Below are 16,389 nucleotides of genomic sequence, written 5' to 3' on the forward strand. Positions count from 1 at the left end.
CTCTCCATATGGTATTCTGTTGTCTGTGTCTCTTTCTTTATAAGAATATCAGTCATATTGAATTAAAGGCCCATCCTACTCTAGTATGACTTCATATCAACTAATCACATCTACAATGACTCTATTTCCAAATAAGGCCACATTCTCAGATGTTAGGTGTTAGGGCTTCACTATTTCTTTCTGGAGGATAAAATGCAACCCTTAACATTCTCCTTTTCTCCCCAAAATAAAACATGCTAATAGTGTAGTAACCATAAGGAAAAGCTTCCTGTTTGGAGTAAATATAGTTAGCTATTCCTAACTTTACAGAGCAGATTCAATCCTGAGCTATAAAATCAATATAGATTTTTTTTTTTTTTTTTTTTGAGACAGAGTTTCGCTCTTGTTACCCAGGCTGGAGTGCAGTGGCACGATCTCGGCTCACCGCAATCTCCACCTCCTGGGTTCAGGCAATTCTCCTATCTCAGCCTCCTGAGTAGCTGGGATTACAGGCACGTGCCACCATGCCCAGCTAATTTTTTGTATTTTTAGTAGAGACGGGGTTTCACCATGTTGACCAGGATGGTCTCGATCTCTTGACCTCGTGATCCACCCGCCTCGGCCTCCCAAAGTGCTGGGATTACAGGCTTGAGCCACCGTGCCCAGCAAAATCAATATAGATTAAAGGAAACTATTTTTTTCCTAGATGCTGATACTGTGGTGGGTGAGTACTCCAAATGGCAGATAACTAACCTGAGTTCTGTGTCACTAAGCATCAGACAAATGCAAAACAAAACCACAATGAGATTGAATGTGGCTTTTGTTGTGGGCGAAAAAAACACGGTATCATTTCACATCAGGCAGAAAGGCTATTATTAGAAAGTCAAAAGCTAACAGATGCTGGTGAGGTTGCAGAGCCAAGGAAACACTTACACACTGTTGGTAAGAATATGAATTAGTTCAGCCACTATGGAAAGCAGATTGGAAATTTCTCAGAAAACTAAACATAGAATTGCCATTCAGCCGAGCAATCCCATTTCTGCATATATACCCAAAGGAAAAGAAATCATTCTACCAAAAAGACACACCTGCACTCACATGTTTATTACAGCACTATTCACAATAGTAAAGACATGGTATCAACATAGGTGCCCATCAATGGCAAATTGGATAAAGAAAATCTAGTACATATACACCATGGAATACTGCGTAGCCATGAAAAAGAATTAAATCATGTCCTTTGTAGCTACATGAATGCAGTTGGAGGACTTTATCCTAAGTGAGTTAACGAAGAGAGAGAAAAGCAAACACTGCGTGTTCTCACTTACAAGTAGGAGTTAAACACTGGGTACAAAGGGACATAAAGATAGCAATACCAGACACTGGGGACTCCAAAAGCGGGATACGGGAAGGGTTAAAAAACCACCTATTGGGTGCTATGTTTTCTTTTGGGTAATGAGATCAGTAGAAGCCCAAACCTCAGCAAGATGCAATGTACCCCTGTAACAAACCTGCACATGTACCCCCGGGTCTAAAATGAAAGAAAGAAAGAAAGAAAGAAAGAAAGAAACAAAGAAAGAAACAAAGAAAGAAAGGAAGAAAGAAAGAAAAATCTTTCTTTTACAATGCCACGTACTATGTAATTTGTGGTTAGTTTGGTTATACAGGTATAATTCCTCTTACTTGAAGCCTAATGCCAGAATGAAGATGTGTATTTTTGCATAGTATTAAGCAGTGTAATGTATACTCTTTAAGCCAAGTTATAAATTAAAAAATTTCCAGGACCCAGCGAGGCGGCTCACACTTGTAATCTCAGCACTTTGGGAGGCCGTGGTGAGCAGATCACGAGATCAGGAGTTCCAGACCAGCCAGGCCAACACAGTGAAGCCCCATCTCCACTAAAAACCCCAAAATTAGCTGGCTGTGGTGGCAGGTGCCTGTAATCCCAGCTATTCTGGAGGCTGAGGCAGGAAGATTACTTGAACCCAGGAGGTAGAGGTTGCAGTGAGCTGAGATTGTGCCACTGCACTCCAGCCTGGGTGACAGGGCAAGACTCCATTTCAGAAAAAAAAAAAAAAAAATTCCAGAAAAGTATTAGTAAATAATTGTGTATTTAGGAAATGTATTTGAGTTTTCTTTTTTCTGGTGGTTTTATTTGTTTGTTTGTTTGTTTGTTTGTTTGAGACAGGGTCTTGGGGAGGAGGGAAAGCAAAAAAAAAAAATTTTTTTTTAATTAAAAAAATAAAAAAGAGTCAGGGTTTTGGCCGGGCGCGGTGGCTCAAGCCTGTAATCCCAGCACTTTGGGAGGCCGAGGCGGGTGGATCATGAGGTCAAGAGATCGAGACCATCCTGGTCAACATGGTGAAACCCCGTCTCTACTAAAAATACAAAAAATTAGCTGGGCATGGTGGCACGTGCCTGTAATCCCAGCTACTCAGGAGGTTGAGGCAGGAGAATTGCCTGAACCCAGGAGGCGGAGGTTGCGGTGAGCCGAGATCACGCCACTGCACTCCAGCCTGGGTAACAAGAGCGAAACTCCGTCTAAAAAAAAAAAAAAAAAAAAAAAAGAGACAGGGTTTTACTCTGTCACCCAGGCCAGAGTGTAGTATCATGATCTCAGCTCACTGCAAGCTCAGCCTCCTGGGTTCAAGCAATTCTCCTGCTTCAGCCACCCAAGTAGCTGGGACTACAGGCATGTGCCACTACACCTGGCTAATTTTCTGATTTTTTTTTTTTTTTTTTGAGACAGAGTCTCACTCTGCTGCTCAGGCTGGAGTATAGGTAGTACGATCTTGGCACACTATAAACTCTGCCTCCCAGATTCAAGCCATTCTCCTGCCTCAGCCTCCCGAGTAGCTGGGATTCACGTCCAGCTAATTTTTGTATTTTTAGTAGAGATGGGGTTTTTCCATGTTGGCCAGGTTGATCTCGAACTCCTGGCCTCAGGTGATCACCCTCCTTGGCCTCCTAAAGTGCTGGGATTACAGGCATGAGCCACTGTACTCAGCTAATTTTCTGTATTTTTAGTAGAGACAGGATTTCATCATGTTAGCCAGGCTGGTCTCGAACTCCTGGTCCAAGTGATCTGCCTGCCTCTGCCTCCCAAAGTGCTGGAATTACAGGCATGAGCCACCACACCCAGCAGGAAATGGCATTTGATTACACATTATAACTTATGTATATGTGTGTGTGTGTGTGTGTGTATACACACACACACACACACACACAAAACTTAGGAAACTAATTTGTGGAAACAGCATTTAAGTCTTAGTTGGTGTAAGAGTTGGCTAGTACTCAGGAGCCACTGCAAAGCCACTTGCCTGCTTATTTATGGTAAGGGTACTGCTGATTTTGGCTTACATAAATGAAGGGAGGGAAACAGGAAGACAGTAAGGTAAGCTGAAACATTCCTTCTAAAGGAGATTGAATATTTATCTGTTCACCTTAATGTTTACTTCCGCAGTAATCTCCAGTTTAGTCTTAACATTAGAGTCTTTCAAGAGCAAAAAGGAACCCTGGGATATTTCTATCTGGGACAATGCTACTCAAGTACAGAATGGAAAAGCTTGGAGAAAAACTTGGAGAACACTTTTTAAAAAGTGTTATTACACAGAGAGATTTCTTTCCAAAATGCCCTTGGATCAGCTCTAATGAAGTACAACATAATAGAGTTTTGTTACCTTAGAGTATTATCTCTACGATCTTACGCCTTTTTGACACTTAGCTTTCTTGATTCAATAATGGAGAAAAAAAAAGTTCCAATTTAAGGAAAATCTATTAATGCATTTAGTTCTCTAAGGTACTATTCTTTAGTACTCTGAAGCACTGGCTTATGAAATAACATCATAGGAATCAAAAAGCTCTGACTAGGTAGTACTTTGGAGTGTACATTCTGAAATTAGGGAAAAGATAGTATGTCTGTCTTTCTTAATCTCCTTTCTAAACCCATGTAAAGTGATTTGGGAAGTGGAAAATGGCACATATATTTTATTAGCCTGTCTTATAAATATTATACTATCAAGCTCTATATGCCAGATATTGTGCAAGGTCTCTATCTTGTTAATCCTTGTAACAGCTTTCAAAGATCATTTTGTCTATTTTTTTTAGTTGGGGAAACAGTGTTCACAAAAAGATTGAGCAACTGTCTCATCACACACCTGTCAAATTAAAACTGATCTACATCCAAGATCGTCTGAATTTAAAGTCTTTGCATTTTACTGTCACACTACACATATCAATTAACCTTCTATCTGGCCCAAGGCTTTATCTTCAGAAACACTCCATTAGCATAAAATTCATGCATCCCACAACAAGATGCCACAAGAACTAGACATCAGAGTGGTAAATATTGCCAGTTAGAGAGAAGAGATTAGAAGATCTAGAATTTCAGCTTCAATTGTGAGCAGCACTGAGCTCCTAAGTGAGGTCCAGATGGGAGTGGTAAATTTAAAGGCAGACCACTATGCACTGTTTGCACAGAGGTAAGTCTGGACTGTCAGCAGCAGCTGCTGGTAGAGAGAAAGGTCAATGAGAGTGGACCTGCCAACGGGTGGGAGAGGCCAAGGTAAACACAGGAGAGAGGACCTGACTCCAAAGGGAAAACTAGGTTGCAGCACAGGACTCTCCCAGGAACCTTGCCCACTGGAAATGCCTCAGTGAATGTACCTGGGCTGTCTGACAGTCAGATGACCCTCTGAAAACTGAATTTATTAATCCCTTTATGTGATGGGAGAATCTCTTCAGCTTTTCATTTCTTCAGTGTTATGAATAATACATAATGCTTAACACAATTAAATGGAAGTGGAAAAATTGGTTTGACTCCAGAACATCCCTGGAAAAAAAAATAAGACAAAACAACCCAGCAGTTCACAGCCTGGGCAACATGGCAAAATCCCATCTCTAAATTTAAAATACACACACAGACACACAAACATACCCACATATATAACACACACTCATATATATATATATATATTTCTTTGAATCCCTAATGCACATTAGGCTTTTTGAATTTTAAACTTTTAACATTTTTTAATTATCAAGTCAATTATCAAACATTGATTTTACTTAGCACTAAATGCTATGTATAAACTGAGAAAATTAGAACTGGATCCATTCCATTTTCTATAGTTTCATGCTATTATGCCGTTAACTATTGCTATATCCTTCTTAGTGATGATGGTGGCTTCTAAGGTCTTTTCTTACATACATCACTTCATATTTTATCAAAAAGATTATTCCCTCTGCTTAAGTGATCAACCCTGTGATGATTTAAGTATCTATTATCTTCAGTCCTACTTTCACTCATCTCTTTGCCCTTATTATTGATAACATTATAGATATTTTACTTGGTAAATTCTCCAGTTTCTCTAAATACATATTTCTAAAATGAGCTCCCTATCCTTCCATATTTAACCATAACCCTACACCTTCCCTCCTGGAATTTCTGATTTCTGTTAAAGGAACCACTCTCCTCACCCACCTCAATTAGAGTCTATCCGTTTTCTGTAACATCAAGATGATACTTGGCCCTTTTCCCTCCATGGCCATTGCTACCCTCTTGGTGTAGGTTTCTGTCCTGTCGCACACGCCTTACTCCATTCCAACCATTCTAAAAACCCAGATTAAGTGTTAACTCCTCCGTGAAGTTTTTTTGACTGGTGACTCATGCCTATAATCTCAGCATTTTGGGAGGGAGAGGCAGGAGGATCACTTGAACCTGGTTCAAAACCAGCTTGGGGTCCTGGTGCAGTGGCTCATGCCTGTAATCCCAGTACTTTGGGGGGGCCGAGGCCAGTGGATCACTTGAGGTCAGGAGTTTGAGACCAGACTGGCAAACATGGTGAAATCTCATCTCTACTAAAAATACAAAAATATTAGCCAGGTGTAGTGATGCATGCCTGTAATCCCTGCTGCTCAGGAGGCTGGGGCAGGAGAATTGCTTGAATCTGAGAGGCAGAGATTGCAGTGAGCTGAGATCATGCCACTGCACTCTGGCCTGGGCAGCTGAGTGAGACTCAATCTCAAAAAAAAATAAATAAAGGAAGAGAAAAAGGAGATCTCGTCTCTCTGTCACTTCAGGACGAAGCAAGAAGTAGCATTCTGCAAGGCAGGAAGAGGGCCCTTACTGGGGAACTGTGTCAGCCTGCATCTTTTTTTTTTTTTTTTAAGGTATATAAACTATTAACAGGCACAGCCTAAGGACTTATTTCTTCTTGGACATACCCACGGTGCGGCCATGGGGGCCCGTGGTCTTGGTGTGCTGGCCTCAGTCATGAAAGCCCCAGAAGTGATGCAGACCTCTATGGGCCCAGATCTTCTTCAGTCGCTACAGGTCTTCATGGAACTTGTTGTCCTGACTATTGGCTAGGACCTGGTTATATTTTCCATCCTTTACATCCTTCTGTCTGTTCAAGAATTAGTCTGGGATCTTGTACTGATGCAGATTCTGCATAATAGTCATCACAAGTTCCACTAGGTCCTCAGTGAGTTCTCCCACCATCTTGGTGAGGTGGATGTCTGCTTTCCTCAACAGAACATGAATATATCTTCGACCCATACCCTCAATGGCAGTGATGGCAAAGGCTATTTTCCGCCACCCATCTATGTTGGTGGTGAGTACCCACAAAATATGCTGAAACTTTTTAGGAATCACTAAAGACAGGTGGCAGTGTGTCGGCATCCTTGATCTAGAACTTCCCAGCCTCAAGAACTGGAAGAAAATAAATTTTGTTGCTTAAGCCAATTAGTCTATGGTGTTTTGTAATGACAGCCCAAGTCGATAAAGACAAGAAAGTAGAGACACTGGTGTTATCAGTCCTGCTTTACTTCTCCTTTCACTGTTAAAATTTCATCCTTGACTGGGTGCAGTGGCTCAGGCCTGTAATCCCGGCACTCTGGGAAGCTGAGTTAAGTGGATCACTTGAAGTCAAGAGTGATCTACCTAACCAGCCTGATGAACACGGTGAACCCCTATCTCTGCTAAAAATACAAAGTTAGCCCGTATGGTGGCACTTGCCTATAGTCCCAGCTACTAGAAAGGCTGAGGCAGGAGAATTGCTTGAACCCAGGAGGTGGAGGTTTCAGTGAGTCGAGATCACGCCATTGCACTCCAGCCTGGGCAACAAGAGCAAAACTTCATCTCAAAAGAAAAACAAAAAGAATTTCATCCTTGTGAAGAAAAGAGAAGGGAAACCCTAAAAGTATTTTTTTTCTGTATGTGAAATAGCAACTTAGAAGATTTTCAGAATTAATGAAGGTTCTTCCTGGCTGTATAAGTTCTAACATAGGTATCTCTGTCCAACTTTGTACCCCTCCTTCCTTCATGGTAAGTGTTCCCTATTCTGCAACTTTAGCCATGAGTAGCCATGAGGTATGTATGCGCTAATAAACAGTGTGCCTTGGTCAGCTTAATCTTAGCACCTTGGCCACCATGAATAGTTCAATGATGGATAAATGACCCAATACTCACCAGAGGGATATAAGAAGAATTTGGGGAGGATTTCTGGGAAATTTCCTTGCTTTTGCCAAAGAGTTGTCAGGACAGATGTTCTCTCTTCCTCTGAAAATCATTGTATGTGGAGTTACCTCAGCTGTTCTTTCCTGTGAAAAAAGCCAGGATATAAATGAAGCAGACACAGACAGGAGCAGAGTTGAGAGACTCAAAATAGAAGTCAAGCTGGAGCCCTGATCTGATTATACCTGAAACCTTACTGCCTCTTGTAATTTTTAGCTTCATAAGCTAATAAATTTCCTTCATTGCCTAAGCTACCTTGAGCCTGGCCTTTAATTACTTGCAGCCAGAAACATCCTTCTTAAAGGCTAAGCCCATCACAATGAGACAATTATTATTCACAGGAGAAAACTCAGACCTTGTCACTCTTTGTGTCTGCCCCTGACCCAGTTCGACCCCAAATGTCTTCTTTGTAAAGACATTTGTAAGTCCTCTCAAGTACTATGTCTCTGCTAATTACTAGTTCATCTCATAGCCTGAGGCACTTTACTCAGGAGCACATTAAACTGGAACGTACATTAATTTATTCTCTCCGATCAACAAGCTAAAGACTCTGATAAACTAAATGGAACAACAGGATGAACATTTGAGGAGACACTGCAAGGCAGTATACGCAAGATCAAAACTCCACTGAAAGGAGTTGAGAAATGATTGTAAGATCACTGAAAAAAAAAAAAAAAAAAAGGCCTTAGAAGTAGAATGGGAGCTGGCAAAGTAATAACTGGAAGCCAATTACAAATGACAGGAGACCCGGGGGATAGATTTTTATTATAGTGGGAATAACACACTTTAGCTAGACTCTTGCTGACTTGAGGGTCAGAAAAAATAAAGACAGAGAAAAAGGAGACCTCGCCTATCTGTCAGGGTATGCTGAGAAATCAGCCAGAGGGAGCAGAGTCACTTATGGCCAAGAGAAATTGTCCTGGGAGTTGGTTAGTAACCAGGAGACAGAGAGAGAGCAAGAAGAGGAAGAAAAACCACCCATGGGGGTTGGATGCCTCCAGGTGAAGAAGGCGAGGCATAGAGATATCTTTATCACTTTTTCTATAAGAAGGATGTTTCTGGCTGCAAGTACTTGAAGGCCATACTCTCATTGTGAAGCAGAATTCACCAAGAAAAAAAAAAAAATTGAAGGCCATACTCAAAGTGGCTTAGTCAAGAAGGAAATTCAGTAGATCACAAAGCTAAAATGTGCCGGAGTCACATGGCACCAAATATGTTACCAGTAGCATTTATCCATATGGATCTGCAGCAACCTCAATTCTTGCCTCCTCAGAGAAAAGAATTTGACTAAGGGGCATAAGGCAGAAGGTGAGACCAAGGCAAGTTTCAGAGCAGGAATGAAAGTTTATTAAAATCTTTAGAGCAGTAATGAAAGGAAGAAAAGTATATTTGGGAGAAGGTCAAGCAGAGGACTTGCAAGACCAAGTACACCTGCACCTGTTTTTTGTTTTGTTTTGTTTTGTTTTGTTATAGACAAGGTCTTCCTATGTTGTCCAGGTTAGAGTGGAGTGGCTATTCACAGGCATGATCGTAGTACACTACAGCCTTAAACTTGTAGGCTCGAGCAATCCTCCCACCTCAGCCTCCTGAGTAGCTGGGGGGCCTACAGAGAAGCTTAATTTAAAAAAAAAAAAAAATCATTTTGAGTGGGAAAATCCAAAGAGGATCTAATTACTGCAGATTAATGAAGATCTATGAGGAAAGTTTGAAACTGGAATGATGTAGCCCAGAAGTCACCAACTTAAGTGCTTTCAATGACCTGCAGGTTCTGTCTAAGTGAAGTGCATGCAGCAGGTAGGACAGAGGATTTGGCCTCTGTCCAATGTGCACAAGGGCTACTCAACTCCAGCTGATTGGCCCTCCAAAAACATCAGCTTGTGTTGCTAGATTTTCCAACTTGTTTCAAAAGCTAGAAATGTGTGTGTGTGTGTGTGTGTGTGTGTGTGTGTGTTGAGAAAGAAAGAGAAATCAGAAAAAAAAATTGTTGTTTAGAGCAGAAAAGGAAAGAAGAAAAAACAAAGTCAGTGAGGCAATGAGCCATGTTCTCAGAATTTTCCTTTAGCAGAGTCATCACAAAGGACCCTGAGGATCAGACGCATCACCATAGCATCATTTTCCACCTATAGTCACTTCTCTTTGCACAACACCTGGAGGACACCCTGTGGGGGCAGGTGGAATTAACAGGCAATGACTAGTGCTACCTTCAGTATGCAAAGGAAAATCACCCGAGGATTTTGTCAAAGGCAATTTCTCACTCAGGCAGGCCTGGGTGGAGCCTGAGTTGTCCAAGGAGCTCTCAGGCATGATGCTGTTGGTTCACAATTTGAGCAGCAAGATTTTAGAGTAGATTTTTCAAACATTTTTGACCACCACTGCATTTTACTTGGCAAACTAGAATCTATATACAAATCTACACATATAATTGAAACCAAAAATTTCAAAAGATAAAACTTATTTCATTATATGGGTGTACCCTGATGTTTTTTATTCACTCCCACAGTTTTACCCAATTCTATGATGTTATATTTTATTTTTCAAATCTTGGTCATGACTCACTAAATAGATTTTATGGACCATTAATAGCTTATGATATAGATCAGCCTGAACAACATGGCAAAACCCTGTCTCTACTAAAAATACAGCAATTAGCTGGGTATGGTGGCGCACACCTGTAATCCCAGCTACTCGGGAGGCTGAGGCTTGAGACTTGCTTCAACCAGGAAGACAGGTTGCAGTGAGTCAAGATCACGTCACTGCACACCAGCCTATGCAACAAAGTGAAACTCTGTCTCAAAAAAAAAGTTTTAAAAAGCTTATGATATAGAGTTTGCAAAACACTTCTATTAAATGTATATTCAAACCCTTTCTATTACTTTTTATCATTTAATTATTTTTTTTTTGAAGGGAAAGGAAGGGAAGTGAACTCATTTAATTATTTAACTTAATTTGATTTTTTCTTTAGAGACAGCATCTCTCTCTCTGTTCCCTAAGACTGGAGTATAATAGTATGATTATTATTATACTATTATGTGTGTAATATGGCTCAGTACAGTCTCATCCTCCTGGGCTCCAGCAGATTAAGATCTGCGAGAAAAAGTTTAAAACTGGGCTTTTATTTTTATTTATTTATTTTTTTTTTGCTCAGAGGTCACCAATTTAAGTGCCTTCAGTAACCAGGCAGTTTCTAAGCGAATCGTGATGATTCTTCCACATCACACTCAACAATAATACACACACAGCCAATGGGGCTTTTGTAAGGATTGCTGTACATATAAAGCTGTATGTGTAAAGGACAATGTATTGCACACAGCAAGTGCCATGATCATCCTTACTAAGTGCTTCACAGGCATTATATCATTTAGTTGTCTAATAATAATATAAGATAGTATAGCAAAACGATTGGGTGGTCCAGTTTACAAGTATCGCTTATTTGTTGACAGAATTTCTATTTCTATTTCTATTTATTCAGGGCATCTATCCCTCAAAGGTGACTTGAGGATGAATCCTGGTTAAAGAGACATGAGGATATGAATCAGTTCTGGCCAGTGAACCATGAGACATCTGTGAAATGTTCTCTCTCCCTTAAAGTAAAAGAAAAGGAAGAAACAGCTTACCTTGTTGCTCTGTCTGCATGTGATGCCAGAAACTGTAGCACACATTTGAAAACAATGAAGGAGACCAGGAGAGAACAAAGTGAAAGGCACTCTCATGGATGCAGGTAGGTATGGTTACCATCTTCACTACAGATGGGAAGAAAAGGTCTAAACAAGCACAAGAAATTCCCAAAAGTCACACTCAGGGAGTTGCCTATTCTTTATCCACTATACTATAATAACCACATTTTTATGTATGTATTTTTGAGACAGGGTCTTACTCTGTTGCCCAGGCTGGAATGCAGCAGCATGATTTCAGCTCACTGCAACCTCTGCCTCCTGGATTCAAGTGATTCTTTTGCCTCAGCCTCCCAAGTTGCTGAGATTACAGGTGCCTGCCACCTTGCCTGGCTTTTTTTTTTTTTTTTTTTTTTTTTAGTAGAGATGGAGTGTCACCCTGTGGGCCAGGCTAATCTCAAACTCCTGACCTCAAGTGATCCACCTGCCTCGGCCTCCCAAAGTGCAGGGATTGCAGGCATGAGCCCATGCCCGGCCAATAGCCATGTTTTTAAAGAACACATAATCACCTTCTAAAATGCCCTGAGGATATGAAGTGTAGCAATGGAAAACATTTTAGGATCAGTTGTCCATCTCAAGACCTCTAAAGCCAGTTAAGATAGTCATTTATTAGAGGTAGGCATGTGAACCTGTTAGCATGTACAGCATTTATATATTTAATTTGTACTGGCTTTGCACGATGGTTCACGCCTGTAATCCCAGAACTTTGGGAGGCTGAGGTGGGCAGATCATTTGAGGTCAGGAGTTCGAAACCAGCCTGACCAACATGACCAAACTGTGTCTCTACTAAAAATTTAAAAAATTAGCTGGGCATGGTGGCTCATGCCTGCAGTCCTAACTACTCAGGAGGCTGAGGCAGGAAAATTGCTTGAGCTGAGAAGACGGAGGTTGCAGAGATCACACCACTGCACTCTAGCCTGGGCGACAGCAAGCCTCCATCTCAGAAAAAAAAGAAAAAGAAAAGAAAAGAAAAACTATACCTAAAACTATATCTAAACCCAAAAGAACTCTTTCAACTAGCACAACAGAAAGAACAAAAGAAAATTCACGTGACAAAAAGCATTCTGTCATAGTCTAATTGTCAGCCCTTTTTTCTTTCTTAAATATGGTGCATCTTCCAATCAGTGACATCTTGAAGTTTGTGGAATACGATATTCTCATAGAAAAGCAAACAGGATCAGAAATGCTAAATCACCCAAACATACGCACACATGCACACACACACACACAAGCACACACACACACTTTCCATGGGACTGGAAGACAGGTCTTTTCTTTTCTTTTCTTTGCACTGCAATATTTTGCCTTTCTTTTGGTGAATTTTAATATGTGAACCACTTTCCCGAGGGTCCTTTTAATACAAGAATTCAATTTGAAGTTTTGCCATCCATGGAGTTATGATTCTTTTTTTCTCTAAAACTTAATGCATATGAAATATAAAATGATATGGCAAGAATAGTGTTTTTGCTTAATGTAAGTCACTGTAAAGATAAATGTTAACTGTCCAGATTTTAGGCAGGGACTGCAGTCATGTAAGACCCAGATTGTGCCGAGCTCGGTGGCTCGTGCCTGTAGTCCCAGCTACTGGGGAGTCTGAGGTGGGAGGAACGCTTGAGCCCAGGAGTTCTGGGCTGTAGTGCGCTATGCCTATTGAGTGTCTGCACTAAGTTCGGCATCAATATGGTGACCCCCTGAGAGTGGGGGATCACAAGGTTGCATAAGGAGGGGTGAACTGGCCCAGGTCGGAAAGGGAGCAGGCCAAAACTCCCGTGCTGATCAGTAGTGGGATCTCGCCTGTGAATAGCCACTGCACTCTAGCCTGGGCAACATAGCAAGACTCCATCTCTTTTTTAAAAAAATAAATAAATAAAAATAAAAATCAATAAAATTTTAAAAAGACCCAGATTGTGTATATTAAAAAGACACACAGTGCAAGATGTTCTGATCTCTAGATTATATTTAAGTGTTTAACCTCAGTGATAATTGTGTAAAGAAGTGATCAGAATCTCTCATGTTTTTAAAATCTGAAAGTGCCTGAAGGGAATTCTAGTTTTATATCACAATGTTTATAAACTCAGATTTTTTTTTTTTTAAGATGGGTTTTCACCATGATGGCCAGGCTGGTTTTGAACTCCTGACCTCAGGTGATCCACCCACCTCAGCCTTCCAAAGTGCTAGGATTACAAGTGTGAGCCAACACGCCCGGCCATAAACTCAGATTCTTACAGGCTCTTGATCAACCAAATGTAAACATTTCTTGGCCAGGTGCCGTGGCTCATGCCTGTAATCCCAACACTTTGGGAGACCAAGGTGGGCAGATCACCTGAAGTTAGGAGTTTGAGACCAGCCTGGCCAACACGGGAAAACCCCGTATCTACTAAAAATACAAAAATTAGCCAGTCGTGGTGGCGGGCACTTATAAACCCAGCTACTTAGGAGGCTTAGGCAGGGAGAGTTGCTTGAACCCGGAAGACAGAAGTTGCAGTGAGCCAAGATCACACCACTGCACTCCAGCCTGGGCAACAGAGCAAGACTCCATCTTAAAAAAAGAAAAAAGAAAAAAAAAGGTCCTACAAGAAAAGTGTGAAACAATTTAGAAAATCCTGTGTGCCTATGCCGAAGTGCTTAGGGTCTAAGAAAGGAGCCTATCAAAGATTATACTTATTCATTCAGAATTCAATGCCTTATGACTGGGTGTAGTGGCTCATGCCTGTAATCCCAATACTTTAGAATGTCGAGATAGGAGGATCGCTTAAGGCCAGGAGCTCAAAGCAGCCGTGAGCTACAATGGTGCTGCTGCACTCCAGCCTGGGCAACATAGCAAGACTCTGTCTCCACACACACACAAAAGATTTTGGACTTCATGCTTTAAATTAAAAACAATAAATACTTTGAACTCCACTTATCTGTAAATAATGATTTGGAAACTAAATCACATATCATTCAGATGAACATGTCTATAGAAGGGAAAAGATAAAATCCAAGAGAACTTTTCCTGTCATGTGGCCTTTGAGAGTGGCTGCCAGGCTGATAGTTTATAAGTTTTACTGACTGTGAGTTGGGAAGAGAGTTGGGGCTTGGGGATACAAGTAGAGGGCCAAGAAAAGGTTTTACGTTCTATAGCAATACTAGCAGATCTGCTTCCAGTAAGACAAAGATATGAAAATTCTTACATTGATTTAATTTTTCCTTTTTAAAAACAAGTTATGACTACTTAAAAGAAAAACTAATTTAGGGTCAGACTTCTTTCCCAATGTGATCTCAGCATCTAGTCAAATTTAGAGATTTTCAGATAGCAGTTTATCCAAACACAATCTTTTGCCAGTTTTAAATAATAAAGTCTTTTTTTTTTTTTTTTTTTTTCGAGATGGAGTTTCGCTCTTGTTACCCAGGCTGGAGTGCAATGGCGCGATCTCGGCTCACCGCAATATCTGCCTCCTGGGTTCAGGCAATTCTCCTATCTCAGCCTCCTGAGTAGCTGGGATTACAGGCATGCGCCACAGTGCCCAGCTAATTTTTTGTATTTTTAGTAGAGACAGGGTTTCACCATGTTGACCAGGGTGGTCTCGATCTCTTGACCTCGTGACTCACCTGCCTCGGCCTCCCAAAGTGCTGGGATTACAGGCTTGAGCCACTGCGCCCGGCCTAAATAATAAAGTCTTAAATGTAGTCTCTAATACCCTTAAAACTAAATTATTTTTTGTGTGAAATATTCAGGCCCTATGATCAAGAAGAGGAGAAAACAATCATCCGCCTTTGCTATGTGCCTGATTCCTCTTAAGGAAATGTTACATAAATAATCAGGAGTACATCTCGGTCATTCTGGGAGATCATGCCAGAGTTGAAAGAAGAAAACCTTTTTTTTTTGTTTGGTGCTATGACTCGGATTTTTAAATTTTTTTTTTTTTTTTTTAACACAGGGAGCTATTTTTTAATGGATACAGTTTCAGTTAACAAAGATGAAAAAGTTCTGGAGGTGGATGATGGTGATGGTTGCACATCAATGTGAATGTATTTAAACCACTGAACTGTACACTTAACAGTTGTTCAAATGGGCCAGACACAGCTAGGTATGGCAGCTCATGCCTGTAATTCCAGCACTTTTGGAGACCTACGAGGGAGGATCACTGAGACCAGGAGTTCAAGACCAGCTTGGGAAACAGAGTGAGACCCCGTGTTTCCAAAACTAAAAATTAAAAAATTACCCAGGCTTGCTTGCATGCATCTGTAGTCCTGGCTTCTCAGGCAACTAAGATGGGAGGATCACTTGAGCCCAGGTATTCGAGGCAGAAGTGAGCTATGATCATGCTACTGTATTCCAGCCTGGGAGCCTGGGTGACAGAGCAAGACTCCAGCCCAAAAAACCAACCAACCAAAAAAAAAAAAACTTCAAAATTCCCATCTAGTTACTACATATAGGTCAAAGTTCAGTATCTTTGGGTGGCACAAAGGTCTTCTGAATTGGTGACTTGTAAACTAAAAAAAATCTATCCAAAACAGTGACTGAGAAGAATAGGCTAACATGATTACAGCTCTCATTCAGCAAAAGGAAGGCATGCAGTTATTGCTGCACCAACTGGGGAGGAATGGAGGCTTCCAGCCCTTGATGTCACTGGCACCTTGGGTTCTTGTAATCTCTCAGGATAGAAATAAAGAGAGATCACCAGACACAGCAGCAAAGAAAAACTTTATTTTAGCTTGTGCACAAGAGAGCCAGCACCAAGAAAGGAGAAGGCGCAGGCTTCTTCCCACGGGTGGTCTGTGGATTAGTCTTTCTGTAAGGAAGAGTCACACCAGGGCATGCAGAGGAGGGATTTTTCTAGTGCCTGTGCAATGCTAAACATGCCTTTTCATACATTGTATGCATCATTAGCATTTTAAATCTCTACCCCTGGGCATGATTTTTAGCATGAAAAAAAATAAAGGGGTAACTATAGGTTGACATACAGGGCCCCAGAGAAATCCCTAGCCCCCTGAAATAGGAGCTTGTGGTTAATGGTTAATGGCTTCTTGAATCTTTTGGTACTGATTGCCTGAGAGTTAGATAAGCTAGAGCTTGAGTGAGGAGCGTTGTTTGTTGTTGGTTTTGTAGAGACAGGGTCTCACTAAAAAAAAAAAAAAAAAAAAAAAAAAAAAGAAGAAAACCTCAAGAAACATCTTCTTATAAAGGTTTAGTCCAAAAAGAAGTTTATTTTGGTATTTTTTTCCTATAATAACACTAGG

At 40.9% G+C, this 16,389-nt stretch overlaps 1 pseudogene; it reads right to left on the bottom strand.

The window, feature by feature from the left end:
• Positions 1-6,184: 6,184 nt before the first annotated feature.
• On the bottom strand, positions 6,185-6,661 carry LOC101037529 (small ribosomal subunit protein uS13-like; annotated as a pseudogene).
• Between the last annotated feature and the right edge of the window lie 9,728 nt (positions 6,662-16,389).

The sequence above is a fragment of the Saimiri boliviensis genome, chromosome 1 (assembly GCF_048565385.1).
Source record: "Saimiri boliviensis isolate mSaiBol1 chromosome 1, mSaiBol1.pri, whole genome shotgun sequence".
NCBI classification, from domain to species: domain Eukaryota; kingdom Metazoa; phylum Chordata; class Mammalia; order Primates; family Cebidae; genus Saimiri; species Saimiri boliviensis.